Source organism: Cricetulus griseus, chromosome X (genome assembly GCF_003668045.3).
Source record: "Cricetulus griseus strain 17A/GY chromosome X, alternate assembly CriGri-PICRH-1.0, whole genome shotgun sequence".
Lineage (NCBI taxonomy): Eukaryota > Metazoa > Chordata > Mammalia > Rodentia > Cricetidae > Cricetulus > Cricetulus griseus.
This window is the reverse complement of record NC_048604.1, coordinates 46,081,299-46,093,996: the sequence shown is the minus strand read 5'-3', so window position 1 is coordinate 46,093,996 and position 12,698 is coordinate 46,081,299. Positions and strand designations below refer to the sequence as shown.

The 12,698-nt window shown below is 43.4% G+C and overlaps 1 pseudogene; it reads left to right on the top strand.

The window, feature by feature from the left end:
* The first annotated feature begins 840 nt into the window (after positions 1-840).
* LOC100750663 lies at positions 841-3,276 on the top strand (annotated as a pseudogene).
* The last annotated feature ends 9,422 nt before the right edge of the window (positions 3,277-12,698 follow it).

Below are 12,698 nucleotides of genomic sequence, written 5' to 3'. Positions count from 1 at the left end.
CCTTCATTAAGTAAAAGGAGATGAGTTTTTTAACATATTTAGAGTTCCTCAAAAGCTATCATACTTGTAGAAATAACAATTCTTCTTCAAATATTTTTTATTGTTATGTGCATGGGTGTTTTGCTTGCATGTATGTCTGTGCACCACATAACTGCATTGCTAATGACGGCCAGCAGAGGGCATCAGATCCACTAGAACAGATGGTTAGCCACCATGTGAGTGAGACTAAAACCTGGGGCCTCTGGAAAAGCAGCCAATACGCATGCATAACCACTGAGCCATCACTCTAGACCTGCAAATGGCAATTCTTGGTGGGCAGTTTAAGTATGACATTGCTTCTATTATACAACACCAGATCATCCCATCAACTCCCCAGCCTGGGTTTTCATCAATTGCATCCTCAGTGTTCATAAAGATGACACCATGGCAGCTAAACTTCACCCTACCACCCTTCATGGAGTCTTCACTTCTTGACAGTGTCATTTAACTTTAATTTCAGCGACTCTGCCATGTTGACCAGACCATGATGTCCTGGAAACAGACATTTAGGCTGCAAGAAGTCTTTAGAATAAACTGAGAACTCAGAGCTAGCTCTAAACTCAGCTCCAGGGTGGGTGTGCAGATGCTCAGATCGGGACTATCCTTAAGCTGCAGCCTGGTGATGGTCTAGGCATGGGTGATAGGTACATTAAAAGTAAGAGATTGAGGAGTATACAGCAAGAACTTTTCCTACATTTCTGGCCCTGTGCCCCCGGGGCTTACTTTTAAACTTGACGTGTTCTGATGTCCAATTTAGGTATTGCAGGTATTGCAGCAGGATCCAGAGTATGCCTGAGGACCTCCAGAGCCATGCCGAAAACACACAGCAAAGCAGAAACTGCCTTCATTCGGACACAGCAGCTCCATGCAGTCATGACTGACACCTTCCTGGAAAACATGTGACCCCCCTGGACATTGACCCTGCACACATCACAGCCTGCAACACTGGCATCATTTATACCTTTGGTCCTGCTTCCTTATCTGTGGAGATGCTGAAGGAGATGATCAAGTCAGGAATGAATGTGGCTCATTTGAATTTGTCCCATGGAACTCATAAATACTGTGCAGAAACCATCAAGAACATGGATGCAGCCACAGAGAGCTTCACATCTGACCCCATTTTCTACCAGGCCATTGCTGTGGCTCTGGACACAAAAGGAGCTGAGATCTGGACTGGACTCATCAAGGGCAGAGATACTGCAGAAATGGAGCTGAAGAAGGGAGCCAGTCCGAAGATCACCTTGGACAATGCCTACATGGAGAAGTGTGATGAGAACATCCTGTGGCTGGAGTATAAGAACTTCTGTTATTGGTTGGGGAGATGGCTCAGTGCTTAAGAGCATTGACTGTTCTTCCAGAGAACCGGGGTTCAATTCCCACCACCCACATGGCAGCTCACACCTGTCTGTAATTCCAGTTCCAAGGCTTCTGACACTGTCACATCGACATACATGCAGGCAAAATACCAAAGCACATAAAAAAAGAACATCTGTGAGGTGGTGCAGATGGGCAGCAAGATCTATAAGGGTAACGGGCTCATTGCACTTCGGGTGAAGGAGAAAAGGGAGAAAGCTGGTGACTTTCTGGTGACAAGTGGAGAATTGTGGCTCCTTGGGTAGCAAGAAGGGGGTGAACCTCCCTGGAGTTTCTGAGAATCTCCCTGCTGTGTCAGAAAAGAGCATCCTGGATCTGAAGTTTGGAGTGGGGAAGGATGTAGACGTGGTGTTTGCGTCTTTCATCTCCAAGAAAGCTGATGGACATGACGTTCTGACCTTCCTGGGAGAGAAGAACAGCAAGTTCACAAGCAAAACCATGAAGGTGTCTGCAGGCTTAATGAGATTTTGGGTGCCAGTGACGGGATCCTGTTTGTTGGTGGTGATGTAGGCATTGAGATTCCTGTACAGAAGCTCTTCCTGACTCAGAAGATGATGACTGGACAATGCAACCGAGCTGGGAAACCTGTCATCTACAGCACACAGCTGGTGGAGAGCATGCACCACCTCTGCTGAGGACAGTAGTGTGGCCCTAGACGGAGCAGACTGCATCATGTTGTCAGGAGAACCAGCCAAAGAGGACTACCCTCTGTTTGCATGCAGCGCCTGATTGCCCATGAGGCGGAGGCTGCCATCCACCACTTGCAGTTATTTGAAGAATTCTGCCATCTGGCACCTATTACCAACGACCCCACAGAAGCTGCTTCTGTGGGCACTGGGGAGGTCTCTTTCAAGCGCTGCAGAGGGGCCATTAGCAACACACCACATCTGGCAGGAGTGCTCACCAGGTGGCCAGGTACCACCTACATGCTCTCATCATTGCATTGAGGCACAATCCCCAGGCAGCTGGTCAGGTCCATCAGTACCTTAACATCTTCCCTGTGCTGTGTAAGGATGCAGTACAAGATGCCTGGGCTGGGGATGTAGAACTCTGTGTGAACTTGGCCATGAATGTTGGTAAGGCTCAAGGATTCTTCAAGAAGGAAGCTGTGCTCATTGTACTGACTGGGTGACACCCTGGCTCTGGCTTCACCAACATCATGCATGTAGTGTCAGTGTGTGGTGATATTTTGTTTATGATTTATTAAAGCTTGCCTGAAGATTCAGAAAGCAAGTCAGCCACAATCCATAGAAGCCAGGCACACATCTTTAATCCCAGCAGCCAGAAGATAGGAGGTGGTGGTACACACCTTTAATCCTAGGACTGAAGATTAAGAGGTAGACACACCTCTCAGTGTTCAAGGTCACCCAGGGATACATGAGATTGACTCAGTCTAAAAGAGTAACAGATCACATGCCTTTAATCCCAGTATTAGAGGAGTAGGAAAAAAAGAACCATGGTCTTCAGTATTCAGTAAGAGATATTCATTCTCCAGCCACACTGAAGAGAGGTTACAGTCTGGGGCTTGGTGAGTGCTCGTGGAGTCAGGTTTCAGCCTGGGGTAGAGGTAAGAAGCTAGTGGCCAGCTAATTTGCTTTTCTGATATTCAGCTTGAAATTTGAACTCCAATATCAGTCTCTGGGCCCTTTCATTTATATGTGTTACAGCTGTGCCTTGGTGGCCCTCTGGAACCCCTGTCCCACACCCTGCTCCATCCCTTCCTTTAGGCCAGCAATGCTTGTTGTGCTCACTGTGGGCCATAGTGTGGCGCTGGTGGGCTGGATGCCTGGGAAAAGGAATGCCGCTGAAACACGGAATAGAGCCCAGCTGTCTATCATTTGGCCCTCGACAAGCCAGGGGTGAAGGAAGAATGCAGGGTTGTAAACCTTTTTTGGCTTTATCACAAAAGGGCAGCAACATCTCTGTGTACTTTGCTCCTATAGAGAACTGCCCAGAAAACTCCCAGCGCCGGGCTAGAGTCAGGAGACCACAAGGGCTTAGGGCAGTGTAGATAACCTTTGGCCCGGGCCCTTACTTGCTTCCCCAACAGCTTTGGCCTCCCCCACTCCTCCTTGTGCACTCCACTCAGCTGTGGCTGCAGACACACACTCCACTCTCCACCTTCCAAGTACCACAGCAGCATGTTGCTGTAGTGCCCACCTGAAAGGAAATAAACAGCAGCTGGAAAAAAAAAAAAAAAAAAAAAAAAAAAAAAAAAAAAAAAAAACCTAAATGTCCAAGGGCTTTGGTTTGGTTGGGGGTTTTTTTGGTTTGGTTTGGTTTTAGTTTTTTCAGACATGGTTTCACCGTGCAGCCCTGGCTGTCACTCTGTAGACCAGGCTAGCCTCAAACCAAAGCTTTATTTCGGCCCTTTAATTATCATTCTGCATTGACTCTAGACCTTGGCTGTTTACCCAATACCCTGTTCCACCTTACTACATGCAATTAACTTCCTACATTACATGACTCAAATTCTATGAATAAAATAATTCAATAAAAGTACAATATTTTGTATGATGAAATGATGAAAGCAAGTGATATGATTTGTTTTGTTTGTGGGGGAGAGATGGACATTTTAAAATTACTCTCTCACAATTTCAAATCCACTTACAACGTTTTTGGGGAAAGTCTCTTCTATTATTCTATCCTATCCCCTACAACCTTTTTGAAAGCCTGGTAATGGCTGAGAGCCAGCATGGGACTGATTCAGACCCCCTGAACTCGGGTGTCAGTGAGGAGGCCTCGGCAATCTATGGGGCCTCGGATAGTAGAACAGCACTTATCCCTGACATACAAATGGACTTTGGGAGCCCATTCCACATGGAGAGATGCTCTCTCAGCCTGGACTCACCGAGGAGGACCTAGGCCCTGCCCTGGATGATATGACAGACTTTGGAGATCCCCCATGGAGAGTGAAGGGGGGAATGGGGTGGAGGATTGGGGGGAGGGGAGGGAGAGGGAGCTGGAATTGACATGTTAAACAAGCTTGTTTCTAAATTAAATTTAAAAAAGGGGGGGGGGAATAAAGTTTGGTAGTGCATATGGAAGGTTGCATGTAACACGAAAATTAAAAGACCTAGAGACTGATATTGGGGTTCAAGCTTCAAGCTGAATATCAGAAAAGCAAAGCAGCCAGCTACTAGCTCTCACCTCTACCTCAGGCTGAAAGGACTGATTCACGTATGAGCTCTTCATCAAGTCTCAAACTGCTGTCTTTCCTCAGTATGGCTGGAGAACAAATGCTTTTACTGAGACCTTGCTTCTGTCTTACATACTTCCCTAATGTTGGGATTAAAGATGTGAGCTATAATTCTCTTTTAGACTGATTCACTCTTGTGTAGATCTGGGTGGCCTTGAACTCACAGAGATCTGTCTGTCTACCTCTTAATCCTGAGTCCTAGGAATAAAGACAAGTACCACCACCTCCTAGCTTCTGGCTGCCGGGATTACAGGTGTGTATCACCACTGCCTGATCTCTATAGCTGACTTTGCTTTTCTGAATCCTCAGGCAAGCTTTAATAAATCATAAATAATATATCACTACAGTTACATATGATCAAAAGATACATTTTCCTTGCACTCACCTTTCTGGTAGCCTTAAACATATTTGGCACCAATCTACAACTCTGTTTATTCATAGATATACTTTTTTGCAGACCAGCTATAGCAGGAAAACTCTAATTACAGGCATGGATAAAAAAATGCTAGCAAGAACAAAAGATAGCAATATGAACAGTCAGTTGTGGGTCCCACGCTGTCAATCATGAATAAATGTTCTAATTTTTTATTATTTGAGAATTTCAGACATTCATGTAATAAGTTTTGGTCAAAATTATCCCTTTCACTCCTTCAATTCCTTCCCCTCCCCCCTCATAACGTTTTCCTTCCAACATCCTGTGATTTTTTTTGACCCGCTTAATGTTGTCAGCATGTACATGGGTATAGGGTCACCTACTAGAGAATGCATAGCCTCTTAGGGGCTGCCTCCCTGAGGAAACTGACACTAACCCAGAAGCCAACAGTTCCCTGTGACTCTTCAACTAGGAAGTGGAACATTATGAGTCCATCCTTCCTTTGTGTTGAGATTCTGTCTGACTTGATTGGATTCAGCCTTGTGAGTACTGTCACAGCCTCTGTGAGTTCAAGTGTGCAGTGAAGTCCTATAGACCCTCCCAAACAGTATGGGCTATTGCCACTGCTCTTGTTTTTATCATTAAGAAGTTGATGGTAAGAGCCTATTGCTAAAGAAACTACATAATTGAATCTTTGGACATGGACAACACAAACTGGTACTGACCTGGAAGCTTCATTGCCATTGGCTATCTTTCATAGTGCTGGAAGGTGCTATGCATACTACCAGGAGAAAAATAAACAATAGTTTAACCCCCCTGTGAATTTGGTGAGTTACAATAAAGGCTGGCCTGGCAAAATATGTTCACTGGTGCAGTCGTAAGCACAGGCCAAAAATCCATAGATGGGTATGTCATAGGACCCAGCCCCTAGGTCATAGAGCCAATACTATTATTCTGGTAAACAGGCATAAAAATAAACTGCCCAGCTGGGCGGTGGTGGCACATGCCTTTAGTCCCAGCACTCGAGAGGCAGAGGCAGGCAGATCTCTGTGAGTTCGAGACCAGCCTGGTCTACAAGAGCTAGTTCCAGGACAGCCTCCAAAGCCACAGAGAAACCCTGTCTCGAAAATCAAAAAATAAAAATAAATAAAAAAATAAACTGCCCATACTTATAGATTCCTGCATCTTGTAACCCTCATTATAAAAGCTGTCTTTTTTTTCTTTGTTTTGTTTTGTTTTGATGTTTGTTTTCTCCTTGTTTCCTTATTTGACCAGGCTGCAATGATAAAGCAAATAAATGAACATTTCCAGGGACTCTGGCACCCTCTTCACCTAAACGTTCCACACTTGACAGTGTCTGCTACCGAAGCCCTAAGTGCAGGCCTAGAATCATCTTGCCACACTAGAAATTTCCCATGCAGAGCCATAAGCTTCCTGTCTTGTTAGTATCAACTAGGTCAATAGGGTGGGCGACATCTCACTGATGATACCCCAGACATTAGCAGCTTTGTGAGCTGCCTCTTTACTGTCGTTGGAACTGTTCCGGTTTTAACTAAATGCAAATCTGTGGAGTCCTTCCTGCCTCGTGCCAGAAAATGAAAAATACTATTTTAACATGGTTTATAGAAATCTAAAGTAAAAAAAATAATGATACAATCCAAAATTCTCTTATTTCTGAACATGATCATAGATTGCTTTAACACTGACTCAAGATCAGAATATCTTATCCCTTAAGTTTACGTTGACCGTTGACTCCAAGAGCTTTGATCAATACCAGCAAAAGCTTTTCTACTTGACGTGCTCAGAATTGTGGTCCATGCATCTGTGCGTGAGTCCTCATGCTCCTGTGAGGGCATGTGCGTGCAGGTGGCCATCCGCATCAGTTCCTGCCTCACATGGAATTAGGCTCCTGCTCCTCCATAAGAAGGGTGGATAAAGCAACACAAAGCAGTCCCTCATTTTATTTTACATAAAACGAATGTGAATTGTTCTCCGAACTGGACCCTTTTCCCCTCAAAATTAAAACTATTTTTTTTCTTTTGTATTTAATGAGGTGTTGCTAGCTGAAGGCAGTTCGGCATGGTGAGAGGGATATCATATTGACGCAAGATATACAGCCTGATTTAAAATGAAACTCTGAACCCTTTCAAAGAACAATAAAATGCAATTTACATGCAAAAACGAAGCTGCTTATTACAGTAGGTGGCATTAGATACACATCTGCTCAGAACTCAGACAATGCAGAGCGCTCACCTCTACTTGGTGAAGCTATATCAAATTCCATATCCCCAAGGGTCAGGGATAATTGTGGAAAAGCAAGTGGAAAGATTGTAAGAGCCAGATGTTGTGGACATCTGGAGCAAAAGGTGGTAAATTCTAAGAGTCCAAAATAGCAATAATCTTGTGAAAACCAACCTGAAGATGACTTAGGAAGATGAAGTTTTTTTTCTAATCCAAGTTTGTAGATGGACATATTCGGATAAAGTGGAGGGTCTTTAGCTTCCTTCTTATTATAATAAAAAATCATCTGGGTGTTGGTGGCACACACCTTTAATCCCAGCACTTGGGAGGCAGAGGCAGGAGGATCTCTGTGAGTTCGAGACCAGCCTGGTCGACAAGAGCTAATGCCAGGACAGCCTCCAAAGCCACAGAGAAGAAACCCTGTCTCGAAAAACCAAAATATAAAATAAATAAATAAATACAACTTCAATTCCCAATACCACAAAAAAAGAATAAATAAGCACTTAATACAATGTTGACTAGAATGTCTACATATATGCCACCCTCCAGGAGAAGAAATTAGCACAAATACACAAGGCTATGCAGAATATAGCAAAATTTAATTTTTAGTCTTTTCACAATACACATATTAAAGATCAGCGGATTCTACAGAAAAAAATGATCAGCAGTGTTCAAGAGACAATAGTTGGGGAGATATTAGCACTTCCTTAAATCAGTCCAGATTTGATGATACTATAGAGAAAGAATATATAAAAGAAGATATATTAGACATCTGCATGGGGAATGGTTTAAAGACACAAAAAAGGCAGTGATCTAATATAGGTGCTGACATTCAGGATTTTGGATTTCATCCATAGTGAACTATGAAACACCTTTACAAGGAGAACCATATGGAAAAGAGAAAGTAATTTCTTCTTAGAGGAATCACTTTGAAGAGTCTACCTGCTAAGAAAACACTAGATTTGCTGGGAGCACAGTAAAGAATTTCTTTTTTTTTTTTTTTCTTTTTTGGTTTTTTGAGACAGGGTTTCTCTGTGTAGCTTTGGAGCCTATCCTGGCACTCGCTCTGGAGACCAGGCTGGCCTTGAACTCATAGAGATCTGCCTGCCTCTGCCTCCTGAGTGCTGGGATTAAAGGCGTGCGCCACCAACACCCGGCAAGAATTTCTTTTCCTTTGACTAGTAATGTAGCTCAGAGGTAGAGTATTTGCCTAGCATGTTCAAGGTCCTAGATTTGATATCCAGCAGTACAAACGAATTTTTTCTACTGCGATTTTTTGGAGACAAGACCAGATTATATACACTGTGATTTCAAACTCACTATGAGATCAAGTTACCTGGAACTGACAGATCCACACGCCTCTCCCTCTGCCTCTGCAGTTCTGGGATTAAAGGTATGTACCACCATAGCTGGACTGACCACATGCTATTAAATATTGTTTTCATTTACTCTTTGAGAATATCATGCAATGTGTTTTTTATCATATTCTCCCTCCTCAGACAACTCCTCCCAGATCCAGCTCCAACTCCCTACTCATCCAACTTCCTTCTCCCCCACTCCCTTCTCCTTAAATCCAACAAATCCAGTTTGTATGTGCCTACTACTTTTAGGTGTAAAGCCTACATTGGTGTGTGGTCATTATACCCAGGGTTCACACCATGAAAGGAAAGAAGCTCTCCTTCTCCCAGCAGTGGACAAATGCCAATAATTCCTCAGCTAGATATGGGACTTCATGACTGCCTTTGTCCCTTCATGCTGGGATTTTGTCTGTCACCAGCCCAATCTTTTCCCCCTTTATAACACTATATTTTATTCCCCCTCTTGAAAGAGTCCCTTCTTCCCCATGACCCCTTACTAGTTTCCTAACCTCTGTGGGTATTTGAAATTTAAAAAAACCACACATGTAGCTAAAGCTAAAAAGCTAACATCTACATATGAGAGAAAACATGAGATACTAGTCTTTCTGGATCTGACTCAAGATGATTTTTTCCAGTTCTGACCTGTGAATTTCTGCCTGCATTTTTAAAGGGGATTTCTAGTATTCCTTGTGATGGTTGATACATATCTGTCCTCCTGATCTGACACTGTATTTTTTGCCTTCCAAAACAGACTGAACCCCAGTAACTCAGCAAGGATCTCCAAGCTTCCAGCACTGGTATGGGTCTGAGGCATCCAGCTCCAGAGACTAAGTAATTACCAAGTTATTTCCCTCTCCTGCATGCACATGCCATAGAATTTTTGGAATACCAGCCAAATCTAATAAATCCGCGCGCGCGCGTGTGTGTGTGTGTGTGTGTGTGTGTGTGTGTGTGTGTGTGTGTGTGTGTATTCAATTGGTTCTGTTCTTCTAGAGAATGCTGCCTAATGCAGATTTGAATATACCCAACAAAACAATTTGCTTATGGCCTAGAACAACAGGACAAGTAAAGACACAAGTAGGACTAAACTTAAATCAGAGTATAGGGAAAATGTGTCTACTTCCAATCCCCAGCTCCTAGAATTGTAACCTGATTGAAGAGTCCTCTCTCCACCTCTCAGTCTGTACGACTCCATCATAAAGTAACGATGCACCTTCCGGCTTCTCAGTGAAGACTACAAAAGAAAACATTTGCCAGGTCATATCAAAGTTATACTTAGGAAAACAAAAGTAATAAAGGCCAGCCAAGCAACAAAAAGAAAGGGGAGCAAACAAACTAAATGAGTACATGCAGTGCTAATACACATTATAGAAGCTAGCTCAGCCAAGAATTGAAACTACTAACAATAATAGCATAGACACTCTTCAAAACCACACATCTATAAAGTGGGGTTTAATCTTATGGTATGTGCCTTTTACTTTGTGCTTTTATATTGTCTCTAATTGTGAACTATTATTCAAGAGACAAAAGGATTATGGCCCTTGCCATATTCCTTTCATTTTTGCTCTATTGGCCATGCCTGTACTCCTCCAAGGAGGTTACCACTGGATCAAATACAGCATAACAGAATCTTCTGAATTCTGAAAGATTTGTTTTTTAATTGGGGGGTCTCATATTGTAGCCCAGGCTGGCTTTTGACTAATCATCCTTCTCCATCAGCTTATTAGAGAAATAACTGTGGCGCTGGGCGTTGGTGGCACACACCTTTAATCCCAGCACGTGGGAGGCAGAGGCAGGCGGATCTCTGTGAGTTCAAGACCAGCCTGGTCTACAAGAGCAAGTGCCAGTACAGCCTCCAAAGCCACAGAGAAACCCTGTCTCAAAAAACCAAAAAAAAAAAGAAAGAAAAACAAACAAACTGTAGCAAGACATACACAAGTAAATCTTGTCAGTCTAAAGAGGCATATAAACACATAACAATAGCCAGTTATAATGAATAATCAGAAGTAAACTCCCTCCTATCTGCTACATCTGGGAGGGGCATAAAAGCATAATGCAAGAACAATTCCATGTTCTTTACGAAACTGAGGTCTTGTCTTGGTTCCTTGAAGTTTTCTCACAAACACTGAGAAATCTCACAGGACTTCACTCTTGGACCATGTTACAAGGAACTTTTGGCAGTGGGAAGTTGATGAGAGATAGAGGCAGAGTCATTCTTTTTATGGATGTGGCCGTGTATAGATTTCTCATTCTCCAGTGCATGGCCCCACACCCATGCACAGAGGCAGCACTGAGGGGACCTAATGGGTTGTAAAAGTTAAATAGGAATGAGGACAGGCATAGTGACAAATGTCTATATTCCAGTAGTCAGAAGGCAGTGGCAGGTAGATCGCTATGAGTTCCAGGTCAAAGGGGTCTGCATAGCTAGTTCCAGGTCAAACAGAGCATAAAGTTGGGAGTGGCATGTTGGGGGGAAATGGAGGTAGTTGGAGGGGCAAAATGGGGATAGACCATGATATTCTTTTCTTCTTCTTCTTCTTCTTCTTCTTCTTCTTCTTCTTCTTCTTCTTCTTCTTCTTTTTGGTTTTTCGAGACATGGTTTCTCTGTGGCTTTGGAAGCTGTCCTGGAACTAGCTCTTGTAGACCAGGCTGGTCTCGAACTCACAGAGATACACCTGCCTCTGCCTCCCAAGTGCTGGGATTAAAGGCATGCGTCACCAACGCCCGGCTGTAGACCATGATATTCTATTGTATACATTTATGATATTCCAAAAAACAATAAAACAAATTTTGTTTTGTTTCATTTTTCAAGACAGGGTTTTCTGTGTAACTTTGTAGATCAAGCTGGCCTCGAACTCACAAGAGATTCACCTGCCTCTGCCTTCTGCTTCCCAAATTCTGGGATTAAAGGCATGTGCCGCCACCACCGCCCGGCTAGAAACCAATTTTTTTAAAGAGAAAAACTTGCCAGCCAATTGCTTTCTGATTAGAATTGAGCCTCACGCTACAGGTGTGGCTACGGAGGCCGTAGGTGTAGTGGGGGCGTTACTGAAATCATGTTGCTAAATGGACATGATGTGTGCCTGTCAAATTGCCTTCTATGTAACTATAACCACAGACTAGTGCTGCTGTCAGCATGGGTCAGAGAAGCTTCTTTCACAGTGCTTGGCAGTGTTTGCAGAGATAGAATTAGTCAGAGTATAGGGAGAAGGTAACTGATGGATGCCCAGCTGCAAAGGAGGCATCTAGAGCCCTCCATCCGAGGCTCTGGGAACACTGCAGGAAAAGGGTGGGAAATATAACGGTGGGAGAAAGTACAGGAACAAGGGTGGAACATTGGCTTCTTGTATCACGTGGCTGTTGCATTCTTCAATTCACAGAAGCTTCAATTATCTGCACAACGTTGTTGCCTGTCAACACCCTGTCAGGATTAGTTCATGGGGCCCTGCTCCCCGAGCCAATTTACAGGCTGATAACAGTTAATGGAGGAAGGAGAGACACTTTCGGAAGGGGTAGAAGAGCCACTGGCGTGGTGCCCGTCATCCTGTAAATAAACTCTTACCTATACTGTAAACAATGTTAATGAGACTCATTGGGTCACCAAGAAAAGACATGGAAGTAGAAAGGGTCCAGGTGCGAAGAAGAAAGGCCTTCATAAGAGTGGGGTGGGAACAAAAGAAGGCAACTGAAGTAAATATGACTGAATACATTATGGATATGTATGAAAATGTTATAATGAACCCATTCTTTGTATAATTAGTGTACACTAATAAAACATTAAAAAATTATTCAGGCATGGGGACACATGACTTTGGCTCCTATAATTGGGAAGCTGAGATGCTATCATGAATCAAAGTCCAACCTGGGCCACATAATGAGTCCTTATCTCGAAAATAAAAGGTCAATAATATTTAAGAATGAAAAGTATAACAGATCATTTGTCTGGTATGTATAAAACTCTGGGTTCAATTGTCAGTATTGTTTAAAAAAAAATCAAAGAAGCAGGACAAGGAGATCCACACACAGGCTCCTAGGTCGTCTGACCCAAGATCCAAGGAGGAAGCATGGTCCTTCCCAGCTCCATAACAGACTAAGCGGGACAAAGAGATTACAT